Raw genomic sequence first — 17,207 nt, forward strand, 5'->3', positions numbered from 1 at the left:
GTAATTTACTCTTTAAACCAGTAGAATGTATTCCGTTCTCTGCCTTACTATTGGTTAAAAACAAATGATACCTTTTCTAACTTTTAATAGTGCACGTCTAACCCCAATTTTTTTCAAATGAATTTTAAAGTGTGTTTGGATCTGTTAAAAATGGTCACTCGCTAACCCTGTGTCAGCATGGGGTTCTATATTTTTAAAAGTTGAGCTACCAGCAGTTCACTGTAAGGCTCTGCTGGGATACGAACCCAGGACCTCCTGTTTACTAGACAGGTGCTTTAACAGCTAAGACACAGAGCCCTTAGTGTTCTCTGTTTTCAGTTAAAATATCGCTTACTGTCTACTTGAACCAGTTTCCCCTTTGCTGAAGAGATATGCACACTCTGTGCTTATTAGTCAAATCAATTTTATCTTAAAGTGACTTAATATTGATAACAACGTTCTTCCGGAATAATTGCAGTGTCCATTCACAGACTGGGCCTTCACCGTTGCAGGAATACCTTTTTATCGAAAACCAGTAATGGCTCCACTTTTTTGCATATTCGGCCCCGAAGAAAATGTTGCAGTTAAATTTTATCTGCCAAATGATGAATGATCTCTCATCAGGTTTTTCATTTCAATTCATTGTATATGAGAGAAGAGTAGGGAATTATTTATCTTTAGCTTGAAACAAACTTTAGTCCTTTCTAGATCTCTACCCTCAAGCAGGTTGGTCTTGGCATCTTAGCTTATTCATGGGAAAATGTGGGTATAATTTCTGTTCTACTGATCAATATAGAATGAGATGCATTTGAGATCTTAAAACCTACAAAACCATGAAGTAAAAAAAAATAATATCAAACCAAAACAAAAAGTATGGAGTCCTTTTATTGTTGGCCAGCTACTCCTGAGCATGAGGCCAGCCCTCGAGTGTGGTTGATACACCCAGAGTCACTCTATTGGAGAAGACTGATTTCTTCCTTTCCCAGTGGGGATCAATTGTAAATAGCTTATTGGGTAGGAGTAGGACTTTGTGTCCACTTCTTCTCCTTGCTGGAATTTTGTCTGGTTCAAATTTGTGTTTGTTTTTATTTTCATTTTGTTGTTGTTGTTGTTGTTGTTGTCTTGAGGGGGAAGGACAGGAACAAGGAAGAGAGAGGGAGAGAGAGATGTGGGAGATGAAAGAGGGAGAGCAAGGGAGGGAGAGAGCATTAAGTAGGGTGGGTAGGGAGGTGGGCAGGATCTAGGAGGAGTTGGGGAGGGGAGAGAATATGACCAAAATGTATTATATGAAAAATGCGTTTTTAAAATAAAATTTTAGAATGCACAAAGTATTGGGGGCTGGAGAGATGGTTTACAGGTTAAGAATGCCTACAGAGAACCCAGGTTCCATTCCCAATACTCACACCAGGCAGCTCACACATGTCTATAATTTCTGTTCCAAGGGCACCTCATGTATACAGTGCACATAAAATCACACAGGCATATATACATACGTATAAACAAAATAAATAAATATCTAAAAAAACATAAAGCATTAAGGCAACAAACTCATCTTAATAAAAGTTACTGTTTAACTGGAGACAGGGATGCATTTGCTGTTTTCTATATCTACATAGTCACATTTTCTGGAAGAGAATTTGATATGACACAGATATGTCTTGGGTATTGTCCAAGAAGATTTAGTTTTGCTGGAGAAGCAAAAAGGATCTCATTATGAGTTAGTCCCATGACATGGACTCAGAATGCTTTCAAATACAGGTACCTTCCAGTGTTTGAATAGGGTGATAGAGGATAAAATTCATAACTTGAACTGATGTGACCCAAAGTTGAGCCTGGGGAATAGAAAATGAGATGAAGTTGTACTAAGGAAACAAAATCCTGGTTTTAGTTGTATGAAAAAGGAAAATCTTTTATTATTTTATTATAGAAAAGGAATGTTGAAATATATTACAAGTTGTCAAATTTTTACATGTCAAAGTCAAGCATTGTCAAAAAGTCTGAGTATGAGTGAGCACAAAATGGAAGCATATTCAAGAGGATTCAGTGTAGAGCTCCATTTCATTCCCTTGAAACACATATATCCTGTGGATACAGCACATTATGCCAGCCAGAATTATGTGTAGAAATTGCAATTAATAGGTCTCTACTCTAAAATTGCCAGTATATGTGTATTGTATATGCTGTGTCATGGAATTGCCACACCAACTGACAGGAGGAGAACATTTTACTACCATGACATGATATTTACTACCATGGGTGTGTTTACAAAGTGCATTCTTTAAATAGGTCCTAAGTGTAGATATATATTGCTTTTCAAAAAAAATATTGGTTATTTTAGTCATGAGGAGGTGAGTGATTGACAGAACTAGTATCTTGTGGGTTTCTCTTTGCATTACTCACCTATGGCGGTACATGGCTGCCACAGCACTGAGCAGTTTCCCTCTGGATTGGCTCCCACATTGTTGTCAATGTGTGCATTAACCGTGTTAATGTCATAAGGAGGAGTCAATATTTCAAATTGTGTGTAAATTAGAGTCAATACAACTAGACTTGGAAACTAATTCTGGGTTTTATGCACTGTAAAAGTTATTTGTCCCTTATAAGTATAAACTTTTACTTTTATTCTTTTGAAACAAGAGTGATACTACAAGCAGGTGTGAAAATGGTATCGATTAAATATAATGATATGTAAGTACCAGACAATAATAGCAGTGGTGTGATGAAGTAAGAAACTATGGTAGAGTTTAGTTGATGTCTAAACTTCACAACAACAAATAACAGTTCACATTTACATTGAAACTCTCTTTTCTTTGTTATTCATTTCTGCTATGGAATGCAAATCTAGTTCTGTCTGGTTTGAAACTCTATATCCTGTATGCACTTCCTGCACAGAGTAGGCATGGTTTTTATTCTGAGTAGATGGACAGGTTCTTTCTTCAACTTTGAATGGGTAGCTTCTAAAATTCAAAATAAAAAAGACACATAGTTCTGTAAGTTACTAGGTAATTACAAGTCTAAATCCAAGAACAGGAGAGAATCCTTAAGGCTCAATTTATTTAAGAGAATATTGAAATGTAGTTTCATACAACTGATGACTATGAGCAACAAGAAGATATCTGAGATGTTCCTTTTCTGTCTTAAGTCTCCTCAAAAGACATTTGTGATCTGTTCTGCCTCCAGAAACCAGGTTGATGTTAGTGTTCATGGTCTAAGCAGTCTCCAGCTGCTATGGGTAGGGAGGCATCTTTTTCAGTGGTACCAATGACTTCAGACTCATAACTGAGAATGAGAGACATTGAAGGCTTCTGTGCCACCACCACTTCCACTTCCAAAAGAGGAGGGGAAAAAGAAAGAAACAGCCCAGGCAGGACGCTACTGAAGAGAGTCCTTAAAAATTGCAATAAAGATGCTGAAGTATGGCTCTTCACAGTTGATGGCTTCTGGCGCAGGCTAGGGGTGGGACTCGGTTCTCTTCAAGAGGCTGGCTTTTAGGAGTTTGATCATGCTCCAATGAGTACATGGGCAACACAAATTGGACTTGGTAGATTTTTTCTTTTTCTTTCTTTCTTTTTTTTTTTTTTTGAGGGGAGTGGCACAAGGATGGGAGGGTGGACCTGGGAAAAATGGGAAGTGGGTGTGATCAAGGGTGAATTGTATAAAATTCCCAAGCAATTAATAAAAACATTATGTTGGGTGTGTGTGAGAATTTTAATAGTGGATAGGAGAGAGACACCTATACTGAGGGAACTTTCAAATCACAACTACATGTTGAATTATCAAAATGCTTGGAACCAGAAGTGAGCACTTCAGAGTCGGGGGATGGACCAACATCCAAAGTTCACGTTCATTTTTGTTTCACATAAGCCTTGCATTCACAGCCTTCTGGAACTTACCCACTATGTTAAGTGCACTGTGCTCTGCCATAGGAGGTTAAGAGTGGAATACTCTGCCTGTGACATTGTATTAGCACTCACAGAGCTTCAGGCCTTAGCTTTGGGATTTTAGATTTTTAGATTACACATTTTTAGTATCTGCTAGGTTGCTTTTCACTCTACCAGAAATATCTCTAGTGGATGCTGTCATACTGCAACCAAACTGACAAGATCAGTCTCTTCTCTCACTCAGGGAATGCCACTAGATAGTTTTTTTTTTTTTCAGTCCTTTTAATTGGTACAAACAGCACTATGCAGAGAGGAAACAATAAAAGAAGTTTACTTAATTGTTGTGAATGATGCTAAACAACTGTTTGCTAATACAAGAAATCTGAAAGTATCATGAAGTCTCTGGACCCTCCAGTTGGACTGAGCACAAGAAAACTCCTTCCACAAAACAAGAGAGAAGGTATAAAGTCTATCTGTCTATCTATCTATCTATCTATCTATCTATCTATCTATCTATCATCTATCTATCATCTAAATATAAATAGATACAGTGTATGTGTGTGTACATATATGTGGAGGCCAAAGGTCAATGCTGGTCTTCTATCATACTCCTTTCTCACTCTTTCTCTTTTTCTTTCTCCTTCATTCTTTCCTTCCTTCCTTCATTCCTCCCTTCCCACCTCCTCCTTCTCCTCCTTTTTCTTCTTGAGACTGGGTCTCACTCTGGCTGGCTTAAGACTCGCAAAGATCAGTCTCCTCTGTCCTCCAGAGTTGAGATTTAAGGTGGGTGCTGCCATATCCGCTTTTCCATCTTATATCGTGAGGTACGGTCTCTATTGAACCTGGATTTCTCTAACTCAGCGAAACTCTCAGTGTCTATTACCCAGTCTGGGGTTACAAACAGGTACCAGTGAGCTTAGGTTCCAAATTAAGGCCCTCATTCTTTTTTTTTTTTTTTTTTATAAAAAGCCAAGCATTTAATCTCAGCCCTCAGGAGGCTGAGGTAGGCAGATCTCTGCATTTTTTTCCTTTTTTTTTTTAAATTTATTTTAATTTATTTTGCAATACAATTCAGTTCTACATATCAGCCACGGATTCCCTTGTTCTCCCTCCTCCCGTCCCCCTCACCTTCCCCCCAACCCCCCCCCATTCCCATCTCCTCCAGGGCAAAGCCTTCCCCACAGACCGAGATCAACCTGGTAGACTCAGTCCAGGTAGGTCCAGTCCCCTCCTCCCAGGCCGAGCCAAACAATCCTGCATAGGCCCCAGGTTTCAAACAGCCAACTCATGCAATGAGCACAAGATCTGGTCCCACTGCCTGGATGCCTCCCAAACAGATCAAGCCAATCAACTGTCTCACCCATTCGGAGGGCCTGATCCAGTGGGGACCCCTCAGCCATTGGTTCATAGTTCATGTGTTTCCATTCATTTGGCTATTTGTCCCTGTGCTTTATCCAACCTTGGTCTCAACAATTCTCGCTCATATAAACCCTCCTCATTCTCGCTAATTGGACTCCCAGAGATCCACCCGGGGCCTAGTCATGGATCTCTGCATCCAGATCCCTCAGTAGTTGGATGAGGTTTCTAGCACAACAATTAGGGTGTTTGGCCATCCCATCACCAGAGTAGGTCAGATCGGGCTGTCTCTCGACCATTGCCAGCAGTCTGTTGTGTGGGTATCTTTGTGGATTTCTGTAAGGCCCTCATTCTTACACAGCCGTCATTTACCCACTGAACCTTCTCTGGGGAGATGGCTCATCTTTAGTCATTAATGAAAAACTCCTTTAAAGGCTTCTGTTAAAATTATCTGTGAACTTTTCAGATTATAAAGCCTTTTCATCTCTAAAAATAAAGTGGATAGCACTTTAGAATAGGGAGAAACAGTCTGTGACTTCACCTCCATGAACAAAGCCATTTGCTTCTAATGAACAACCATGGTGGCAGAAATTTGCATTTTGTTACTTTTATTTTTTTTCTTTAATGCTGGATGTCTTTTTCATGGAAACAACTGCTAAAATATAATCTGTTTTATAAATTTTTGAATCTTATGAATTATGAAGTATTATTTTTAGAATTATTTTAAATTGTAAAGTCTTATAAATATTAGGTTTTTTATTCCTTTCCAGGATGTACAAACTTCAACATTTCCAAGCATTATTATTAATAACATAAATTATCTAAAAGTATAGTTAAACAAATCTGGAGTCACCTCACATTCAACCCCCTCATGGTCTTTATTCCATGCAACAGAAAAGAATTGGTTTATTTATTCTTCTGGTCCTCGACTCTGTAAGTTATCTTAATAATAAGGTTACCAGGGTTCTGATTTGATAAATGAAGGCCCAAACTGCAATTTTATTACTTAAGTAAAAAGCACCATAATCTTTGCTGTTTTTTAAGGAAACACACAGTAGGTTCTCATGAGTATCTGTATGGATTTGCTGGAGCTCCATTACATTCCTTGCCCTTAGTGTTTGTGGGTGGAACAACCTGTTGAAACTGAGATCACCAGAGATGGAGAGCCTGTTGTCCCCCCCCCCCCACGTCACATATAAAGCAAATACATCAGATGTGTTTGTGAGCAATATTTTTCTCAGGTGTCCTAAGACGTCTTGGCCTATGAAAATATTTCACGAATGCACAGACACTCCCCACTTGAAGATTCCTTGTCAGGTAACCTGCTATTTGTCTTCGGTTCAGGATTCAGCATTGATGCTACAGGTCATTGCTTCCTGGTATACTTTTTCTTGTGCTCACACATTACTTTCAGTTTTTCAAAGAGCTTTTGCACACAAACAAAGGAACTTCTTTCTTGTGTGACTAATGTTGCTGCTTGTATCCAGATTAGAAAGGAAGGACATTGAAGTAACAAATGATAGAAAAATCATGTGAGTCCAGAATCTTTTGAACAGAATCAAATAACTGTTGTATCAGTCCTCCATATATGAAATGTTTTATACTGCATTTCGAAGCTGACTTCTATCATTTGAAAACTTTCAGATATCTTGATTATTTGCGCTAGTGAGGCACTGAGATGCTTTGCCTGACTTTCCAGCTTACTTACAGTGATACCTCTATACCCTTGGGGTAATAATCTTTGTTTTTATTTTTGTCTTTTATAAGACTTTGTTTTTCAGGAACAAGCAGCATATGGATCTTATTTATATCTTTCCTTCTGTAATATGTAATGGTGAAATCACTAAAATATACTAGTAGCCAGTAGTGATAGTGATCAACTCAGTTCCTTTTCAAGGTGGCCAGTATATCTTGAAACCACTTAACTATCATAACAATCCTAGAGACAAGCTCTTCTCCTGAGCCATTCTATAGATGAGGAAGCAGAAGTACAACACTGCTGTTCATACCCAGCATCAAATGAAAAACATAATATGTGTTTTGACTATAAGCTTTTTTAATAGAGACCCACGTTTTTCCAAATGTCAGCTTTCTTCAAACAGTGAAATTACTAAGATTGTGAGTCCAACATTCAAGCAAACTAAGACTGTCTTATTCATAAAACAAACTGGAAGCATGGTCTCATAGAGCTGGGAGGATCAATTTAATAATCTTAATCTGTGTAACTGGATTTATGGTGAGGTCTTTGATCCACTTGGACTTGAGTTTTGTGCATGATGATAGATATGGATCTATTTGCAGTCTTCTATATGTTGACATCCAGTTATGCCAGCACCATTTGTTGAAGATGCTTACTTGTTTCCATTGTACAATTTCGGCTTCTTTGTAAAATATCAGGTGTTCATAGGTGTGTGGATTAATGTTAGGGTCTTCAATTTGATCCCATTGGTCCACATGTCAGTTTCTATGCCAGTACCAAGCTGTTTTTATTACTATAGCTCTATAGTAGAGCTTGAAATAAGTGATCGTGAAGACTCCAGAGGTTGCTTTATTATACAGGATTCTTTTAGCTATCCTGGGTGTTTCGTTTTCCATATGAAGTTGAGTATTGTTCTTTCTAAGTCTGTGAAAAAAATGTGTTGGGATTTTGATGGGGATTGCATTGAATCTGTATATTGCTTTTGGTAAGATTGCCATTTTTACTATCGTTAGAAGAGAAATTAGGAAGTAGTCTTGACTGCATTGGCACAAGAGACCACTTCCTAAATATAACACCAGTAGCACAGACACTGAGAGCAACAATTAATAAATGGGACCTCTTGAAACTGAGAAGTTTTTGTAGGGCAAAGGATACAGTCAATAAGCCTACAGAATAAGAAAAGGTCTTCACCAACCCTACATCTGACAAAGGGCTGATCTCCAAAATATATGAAGAACTCAAGAAACTAGACATCAAAATACCTAACAATCCAATTAAAAATGGGCTACAGAGCTAAACAGAGAATTCTCAACAGAAGAATCTCAAATGGCCAAAAGACATTTAAGGAATTGTTCAACATCCTTAGCCATCAGGGAAATGCAAATCAAAACTACTCTGAGATACTATCTTACACCTGTCAGAATGGCTAAGATCAAAAACACTGAAGATAGCTTATTTTGGAGAGGATGTGGAGCTAGGGGAACACTCCTGCACTGTTGGTGGGAGTGCAAACTTGTACAGCCACTTTGGAAATCAGTATGACGGTTTTTCGGAAAATTGGGAATCAATCTTCCTCAAGACCCAGCTATACTGCTCTTAGACAAATACCCAAGGAATACTCAATCATACCACAAGGACACACACTCAACTATGTTAATAGCAGCATTATTCATAATAGCCAGAACCTGAAAGCAACCCAGATGCCCGTCAGCTGAAGAATGGATAAATAAAATATGGTACATATACACAATGGAGTACTACTCAGCAGAGAAAAACAGTGACATCATGAAATTTGCAGGAAAATGGATGGAACTAGGAAATATCATCCTGAGTGAGGTAACCCAGACTCAGAAGGACAAACATGGTATGTACTCACTCTTAAGTGGATACTAGATGTAAAGCAAAGGATAACCAGACTGCAACCCACTGCTCCAGGGAGGCTAGTTAGCAGGGAGGACCCTAGGAAGGATACATGGATTGCCCAGCAGAGGAAAAATAGATGAGATCTACATGAGCAAACTGGGGGTGGGGGAGTAATAGAGGGCAAGTGATAGGGGATGAGAACAGGAAGTTCAAGCTGGAACAGGGACAGAGTGGGAGAGCAAGGTAAGAGATTCCATGATAAATGAAGACATCATGGGAATAAGGCGAAATAGAGTACTAGGGAAGGTCCCTGGAATCTACAAGGATGACCCCACCTTAGACTACTGGCAATAGTCGAGAGGGTGCCTGAACTGGCCTACTCTGGTGATCAGATGGCTGAATACCATAACTGTCATCATAGAACCCTCATCCACTGACTAATGGAAGCAGATCCAGAGATCCATGGCCGGGCTCCATGCCGAGCTCCAGGAGCCCAATCAATGAGAGAGAGGAGAGATTCTATGAGCAAGGGATGTTGAGATCATATGTGGAAATACACAGAGACAACCAGCCAAACTAGTGGAAATGGATGAACTGTAGACCAATAGCTGAGGAGCCCTCATGGTACTGGACTAGTCCCTCTGGATAGGCGAGACAGTTGTTTAGCTTGAACTGTTTAGGGATCCCCAGGCAGTGGGATTGGGACCTGTCCCTGGTGCATGAGCCATCCTTTTGGAGCCTAGTGCCTATGGTGGGACAGTTTGTGCAGCCTTGGTGCAGGGAGGAGTGTCTTGGACCTGCCTCAACTGAGGGTACCAGGCTCTGCTGACTCCCCATGGGAGACCTTGCCTTGCAGGAGGAGGGAATGGGGGGTGGGTTACAGGGGAAGGCTAGGGGAACAGAAGGAGGGAGGAGAGGGGAATCTGTGGTTGGTATGTAAAATGAATAGAAAATCTCTTAATGAAAAATAATCTTAATCTGTTTGATTTCTTAGAACTTCAGTTGTATTTACAAGAGTGTCAATATAGTTTCATCTGTGAGAATTAAACTAATAAACATGTAAGAACCTAATGATACCAGGCTCAATTTAGATTATTAATAAACATTTTAATTCTTTCAATCTTGCCGACTGAATATATAAATCATATTCTTGTTCTTGACCTATACTGTGAATTTACATGTAACTCATTGTAATTTTAATCATCTTTGCACTTAACATAGATATGCTTATATGTAACATTTCATAATTGCATTAAATTAATTTCATAGTTTTATCATTAGTTGCAAATCTGTCTTTAATACTATAATTTTTCTCTGAGTCAACAGCAATCCAACTTCTTCGCAATTTACTTAAAAAAACTTACTTTGTCCCTATTCAATATATTCCTATTTATCTATGTTAGAGATGATGTCACATGGAAGTCTGAATATATTTCAGTTTTTGTTGAAAATTTCTTCTGCTATAGTAGCTAGAAAATGGAGTTTTTATTTTTGTTTGAATGTCCTGTACAATGTATTTAAACCAAACTCATCCCCTCTCTCAACTTCTTGTAGATCCATCACCCTTTACCTACCCAACTTCATGTCCTTAAAAAAAAAATTATCAACTACAGTTTGTGCTGTCCACATTCTTTTGGATATGTGGTCTTTCACTGGAGCATTGTGGGTCTATCAAGGGCCACATCTTCTAAGAAAATTGACTCTCTCTTTCCCAGTAGGTATCAGTTGCCAGTAGTTCCTCGGGAAGTTGTATGTCATAATGCTCACTTCTCTCCATGTTTGGATTTTGTCTGGTTTGGACTTGTGCATGCTGTCACAATTGCTCTGAGTTCATATGTCAACTGTCTTACTGTATTGAGGCAACACTATTTCCTGTGGTCATCTACCACCTCTGACTTTTGTACTCAATCCTCCTCTTCTTCCAAAAAAAATTCTGAGTCTTGGTTGGAGGGGGATGTGACATAGATGTCATATTTAAGACTGAATTTTTCCCAGTCTCTGTTCTCTGAACCTTGACTGATTGGGGGTCTCTATGTTAATCACTGTCCACTGCAAGAAGAAATTTCTCTAAAATTGGTAGGAGGCTAAGCCTCATAGAATGTCAGTATCACTGTCCGTAAACATTCTAAGAATGCTTCTCTAATACTTAAGTTAATAAAATGCAATTAGAGAGAAATGGAAAATTCACCAGATATTTAGTTTCAAAAGAATATGAATTTACAAATTTAAATGATTTCCCATACTGGTTTATTGATTAATTGCTTCTGCATCTTCATAATATGGCAACTTTCACCAGAGGGCAGCAATAGGTTGTATGTTTTTTAAGTCTTTTATTTCTTGATTTTGACTGAGAAAGAATCATCTACCCATTGAAGAATATTAGAGGTATAGTAATATAGTGAGTTCCTAATAATTGTAAAAGAATAAAACAAGCTATGGATAATATTAGCAAATTGTTGTCATGATTATTTCCAAAAAATAAAATAAGCCATGGATAAGATTAATAAATTATTTTCAGTAATTATTTTAATAACTACGTGTAGTCCTTTGAATATAATATGCACCTTCACTTAAAAGCTAAATAAACTTAACAAGTTTGTACAAATTTACCACATAATCCAATCTATATTAGACTCATTTTTTTCTCCTTTTTTAAAATTTATTTAAATTTTTTTTCCATTTTACATACCAACCACAGTTCCCCCTCCCTCTCCTTCTCCCACTGTCCCCCCAACCCCCCATCCACTCCTCATAGAGTATAAGGCCTCCCTTGAGGAGTCAACAAAGTCTGGCATACCAAGTTTAGGCAGGACCAAGCCCCCTTCCCCCTGCATCAAGGCTGAGCAAGATATCCCACCATAGGGAATGGGCTCCAACAAAAGTCAGTTCATGCACCAGGGATAAATCCTGGTTCCACTGCCAGGGGCCCCACAAACATATCAATCCACACAACTGTCACCCACATTCAGGGGGCTTACTTTGGTCCCATGCAGGTTCCCCAGCTGTCAGACCAGAGTCTGTGAGGTCCCACTAGCTTGGGTTAGCTGTCTCTATGGTGTTCCCCATCATGATCTTATACACCCTTTGCTCATGTAATCCCTCCTCCCTATCTTCAACTGGACTCCAGGAGCTCAGCCCAGTGTTTAGCTATAGATCTCTGTATTGGCTTCCATCAGTTACTGGATGAAGGTTCTATGATGACAATTAGGGTAGTTACCAATCTGATTACAGGAAAAAGCCAGTTCAGACACCCTCTCTGCTATTGCTAGGTGTCTTAGCTGGGGTCATCCTTGTGGGTTCCTGGAACTTTCCCTAGCTCCAGGTTTCTCCCTAACCCCATAATGGCTCCCTCAAGATATCTCTTTCATTGCTCTCTGTAGCCAGAAGATTTCCTGTGTCCCAGCCTGCCAGGACAAATCTCTCCCACTCGTGTCCCCCAAGTAAACAAAAGGAGGCTTATATTAATTATAACTGCATGGCCATGGCTCAAGCTTTTTGCTAGCTAGTTCTTATATTTTAAATTATCCCATAACTATGAATCTATGTATTGCCACATATTCCATGGCTTTACCTGTGTCCTATTACATGTTGCTCCTTGGAGAGATAGCTGGTGTCTCCTCACCTTTTTCCTGTCTCTCTCTTTGAATTTCCTACCTGCCTCCAAGCTGCCTTGCCATAGGCCAAATAGCTTTATTTATCAACCAGTCACAGCAACACATATTCCCAGCATACAGAAAGACATTCCCCCATCACTTCCCCTTTTCTGTCTAAACAAAAGGAAGATTTTAACTTTAACCTATTAAAATTGCATAATAACAAAACAGTTGTCAAGCAAGAATTATAGTTACAATATCTAGTCTATTTGTATTTAGCAAAATTAAAGAAGATATCCTATCTATCCTATATTTGTGAGTCTAAGATTTCATATCTACCTTATCTCTTTTCATAACCAAGGGAAACCATAATTAGAACTATCTAGTCTTCAACTACATCAAAGACCTCAGAAGGATATAATATTACCTAAGTAAACAAGAAATGTACTGTAAGCAACTTTCAAAAATATAGAATGGCCGGGCGGTGGTGGCGCACGCCTTTAATCCCAGCACTCGGGAGGCAGAGCCGGGCGGATCTCTGTGAGTTCGAGGCCAGCCTGGTCTCCAAAGCGAGTTCCAGGAAAGGCGCAAAGCTACACAGAGAAACCCTGTCTCGAAAAACCAAAAAAAAACAAAAATATATATATATAGAATGACAGAGACAGCTGCCTGCCTGGACAGTCATCCAAAATTCTTCTGCATCATTGGGGCATCCATCTTTAGCACATAGGCCTAAAGTCTCTCAGTCACTTTTCTCTGTGTCCCGTAGAATGTCTGGCAGTCTCTTCTGCAAAGCAGGAACCTGAATGACTATCTTGCCTTGCAAAGTTCAGTGGTCACCTTCCTATGGGTCCTGCATGTCCAGTTGGTACAACATTTTGTCAAGCAGTCCAGGCAAGAACAATTCCTTGCCCAAATGGCTATTTTTGCCAAGAAGAAGATAAACTCCATATGGAGTATCTTCCATGCCCATCTTTCTCTTTGAAGTAAATTGGTGCTTCAAAGCACAGTATCTCATTGTTCAGAAAGTCTAAGTTTTAACACATTTTAAATGCCATATTCTGTGGGCCTTTGAAGTGTTTGAAGATTACCTACCTAATTGAATTATATCTATGTATACCTAGAAAACTTAGCATGACTATAAGTTTGACTATCATAGAAGACTAATTATTAATCTGTATTTCTTAATTATCCTTTACAATTTAAATGAGCTGCACAAACATAACACCTTAAACAAGAGTAGAAATATACATACAATATAACAAAATTAACTTTCAATTTGTATCAATAAACTACATAGCAATGTAAAACATTTCAAATAAGTTTTGCTCTTTAAAAGTAGGTTCAATAATCTACCCTTTCATCCTATCATATATTTCTATATCATATCCTCCTTTCTTTTTTAGAAAGAGATTGACTATGACCAATAACAATTTGTAACCCACAACCTAAACAAAGGCAAACATCCATAATCCATTCTTGGGGAATGTGGGCGTAGTTTTTTAAGCTACTTCTTGCTGATAGAGGGTACTGGTAATCTTATGGAAACACAAAGAATATTTTAGGATTATGGTCAAGTCCTGACAGGAGTAGTCTGTAAGGCTGTATTCTCTGAGCCAGTTGCCTTGAAGCTGATTTTGGATGTTGGATGATCTGGGCCAAGGTATCATCAGAGACCTTTCAGGGAGTCTTGGCTGGTCAAACCATATTAGCCTGGAAGCAATCCACAGGTTCTCATCTTCTGTGGAAATAAAAGCAGAAACTCTTTTCCAAAGACATAAATTTCAAAATCAAGATACCTTTAAAACATACATACTGATTTAACTCAGTAACTTTTACAATCAAATGTCTCTCTGCTGTTAAAAATCCCAAAGACAACACAATCCAGATTCACTGTGTAATATCCATCTTTATGTGGCTTATTTTTTATACTACCTTTACTGTTTCTTTAAAGACTTTATTTTTTAAAACTATTTCTTTATATAACTATCTATATTCATTTTCTTCTCTCTTCCAAGCCTACATACATTTTTACACACATTGCAAACTATTTAAAGTCTTGTTCCATCTGAATCTGCCTTATTGTGAATCTGTTGCTTTAAACTGCAGCATTACTAGAACTGAAACGGTGGCTTTGGCTGCTGGCTCCGCCCACCTCACCTTTCCAATATGATGGAGGTAATTCACCTCCAGCTCTGGGCCATGTGTACCACCAACTCTCAGAAGCAGTGGATCTATGCTTCTATCAAAGCAGCATGTAGCCTTGAAACCTCTTTTTTTTTCTTTCCTGTACTAACAAAAGCTACATCTGTCACAGTGCAGGGCACTGTGCAGCTTGGAGATGCCACTGTGTACTGTGGCAGAAATCCGCCATGCTGCACTTAAGCCCACACACTGCTGCGAACCCGCCATACTGTAGCTCACAGCTTGCCTGAGAGACACAACTAGGAAGCTGTCTTTAGCTCCGTTTTAGAATCTTTTATTTTTAAAGCTTTCTCAGGTTTAGGTTGAAACTTTTGCCCCACATTTTGGCACCATTTGTAGCCAGAAGATTTCCTGTGTCCCAGCCTGCTGGTAGTTGGAACAAATCAATCCCACTCACATCCCCCAAGTAAACACACAGAGGCTTATATTAATTATAACTGCTCAGCCATTAGCTCAGGCCTACCACTGACTAGCTCTTGTACTTAAACTCAGCCCATTTCTGTTCATCTATATGTTACCACGTGTTCCATGGCTTTACCTCTGTGCCTTTACATGCTGCTCCCTGGACCACGGTGAGCTGGTGTCTCCTGACTCAGCCCTTCCTCTTCCCAGAATTCTCTTTGTCTCTTTATCCTGCCTATACTTCCTGCCTGGCTTACTGGCCAATCAGCTTTTTATTTATCAACCAATCAGAGCAACACATATTCACAGCACACAGATCGACATCACCCATCATTTCCCTTTTCTTTCTACATGTCAACATCCAGTTATGCCTGCACCATTTGTTGAAGATGCTTTCTTTTTTCCATTGTACAGTTTTGACTTCTTTGTCTAAAATCAGGTGTTCATGCCTGTGCAGATTAATGTCAGGGTCTTCAGTTTGGTTCCATTGATCCACGTGCTTATTTTTATGCCAATACCAAGCTATTTTTATTACTGTAGCTCTATAGTAGAACTTGAAGTCAGGGGTGGTGATGCCTCTGGAAGTCCCTTTATTATACAGGATTGCTTTGGCTATCCTGGGTTTTTTTTGTATTTCCATATAAAGTTGAGTATTGTTATTTCAAGGTCTGTGAAGAATTGTATTGGGTTTTTGATAGAGATTGCATTGAATCTGTAGATTGCTTTTCGTAAATTGTCATTTCTGCTATGTCGATCCTACTTATCCAAGAGTGTGGGAGATCTTTCCATTTTCTGATATTTTTTTTCGATTTCTTTCTTCAAAAACCTAAAATTCTTGTCATATATGTCTTTCACTTGTTTGGTTAGAGTTACCCCAAGATATATTATCTTATTTGTGGCTATTATAAAGAGTGTTGTTTCTCTGATTTCTTTCTCAGTCCATTTATCATTTGTATAGGGGAGGGCTACTAATTTTTTTTTAGTTAATCTTGTATCCAGCAACATTACTTTGTTTCTATTTTATTGATTTCAGTCTGTTAGTAAATTGATGGCTGAAACTGCAAGGAGACAGTTCAGCCCTAGAGGGCAAGGTATCCTGGATACCTCGAGCTACTCAGAACAAGAGCTCTGCCCTGAAGGTGTGCTAAACAGCTCCAGGTGTCTGGGACTGCAAAGAAACAGCCCAACCTTGGAAAAAAAATTTTCCTGACTTCTCGGGAGAGTCAGGCCTGGAACTACTTCAGCAAGGAAGGGTATCCTGACTCTTTGGGAAAGTCAGAGTATCCTGACACTTCGGGAAAGTCAGGATATACCTGGTGTGATGGGGGATGGTCTTTTTGCAGGACACAGCAATCCTGCTCCTCTCCTGGAGAGCCACAATCTCTGACTCAGTGTTATCAGCTCTCTCTTGCTCAGTCCACTATGGGATATTCCAGCAAGGTTCTTCTGTTCAGCTCCTCCTTGCTCAGTCCACTATGGGATATTCCAGCAAGGTTCTTCTGTTCAGCTCCCCCTTGCTCAATCTACTATGGGATGTCCCAGCAAGGTTCTTCTGTGCACCAGTGAATGAAGGTCTTCACCCAAAACTCTTTTGAGAAAGAGGTTTATTTGAGAAGGAGGAGTCCAGGAGAGTAGCTGCCTCTACCAGGGTGGAGAGAACAGCTCACAACTGACCAGGCAGGGTGGTTTATATAGGATGTCTAGGGGGTGGAGTCCACTGTGATTGGTTAGTTTTATTCTGCCCAGGGATTGGCCAGTTTTGTGGGCAAGGGGCAGAGATGGCCCTGATTTCAGGGCCAAATTATGGTTCTTTCACCGGCCTTTCTTGGCTTTTTGAAACTATCTCTAAGGCCAGGGCACATTTCTTTCACTGACTCTGATTCTAGGTGCCAAGAGTGTTATTTTAGTACTAGTTTCAGAGTCAGGGCATATTTCCTGGGTTCTGGGTTTGGGGATAAAGTGTTCATTTCTCTGGCTCAGGTCCCAAACACAGCCTGTGTTTCTTTCCCTGGTCCTGGGCCCTAGGGCCAGGATTCTGCTGTCTTGCTCTGTGACTTGTTGGTTTCACAAGTCAGTTGGACAGGGGCAGAGATGGCTCTGATCTGAGCTAAACTGTGTTTCTCTCACTGGCCTTACTTAGCTTTTTGATACTACCTCTAAGGCCAGGGCACATTTCTTTCACTGACTCCGATTGTAGGGGCCAAGATTGTTTCTTTGGTACTAGTTTCA

At 39.5% G+C, this 17,207-nt stretch overlaps 1 long non-coding RNA gene and 1 other non-coding gene across 2 annotated transcripts in view; both read right to left on the reverse strand.

The window, feature by feature from the left end:
• Nucleotides 1-224: 224 nt before the first annotated feature.
• Trnat-agu (transfer RNA threonine (anticodon AGU)) lies at nucleotides 225-297 on the reverse strand. The gene has a single exon. It is a non-coding gene; the product is annotated as a tRNA-Thr (tRNA).
• Nucleotides 298-11,558: 11,261 nt separating this feature from the next.
• The window catches only part of LOC128113745 (uncharacterized), an 86,264-nt gene continuing 80,615 nt past the window's right edge, over nucleotides 11,559-17,207 (reverse strand). The window contains exon 6 of the long non-coding RNA XR_008219617.1: nucleotides 11,559-14,112. This is a non-coding gene — a long non-coding RNA (uncharacterized LOC128113745). The remainder of the gene's footprint in view (nucleotides 14,113-17,207) is intronic.

Source organism: Peromyscus californicus, unplaced genomic scaffold (assembly GCF_007827085.1).
Source record: "Peromyscus californicus insignis strain IS unplaced genomic scaffold, ASM782708v3 Scaffold_18__1_contigs__length_77618521, whole genome shotgun sequence".
Lineage (NCBI taxonomy): Eukaryota > Metazoa > Chordata > Mammalia > Rodentia > Cricetidae > Peromyscus > Peromyscus californicus.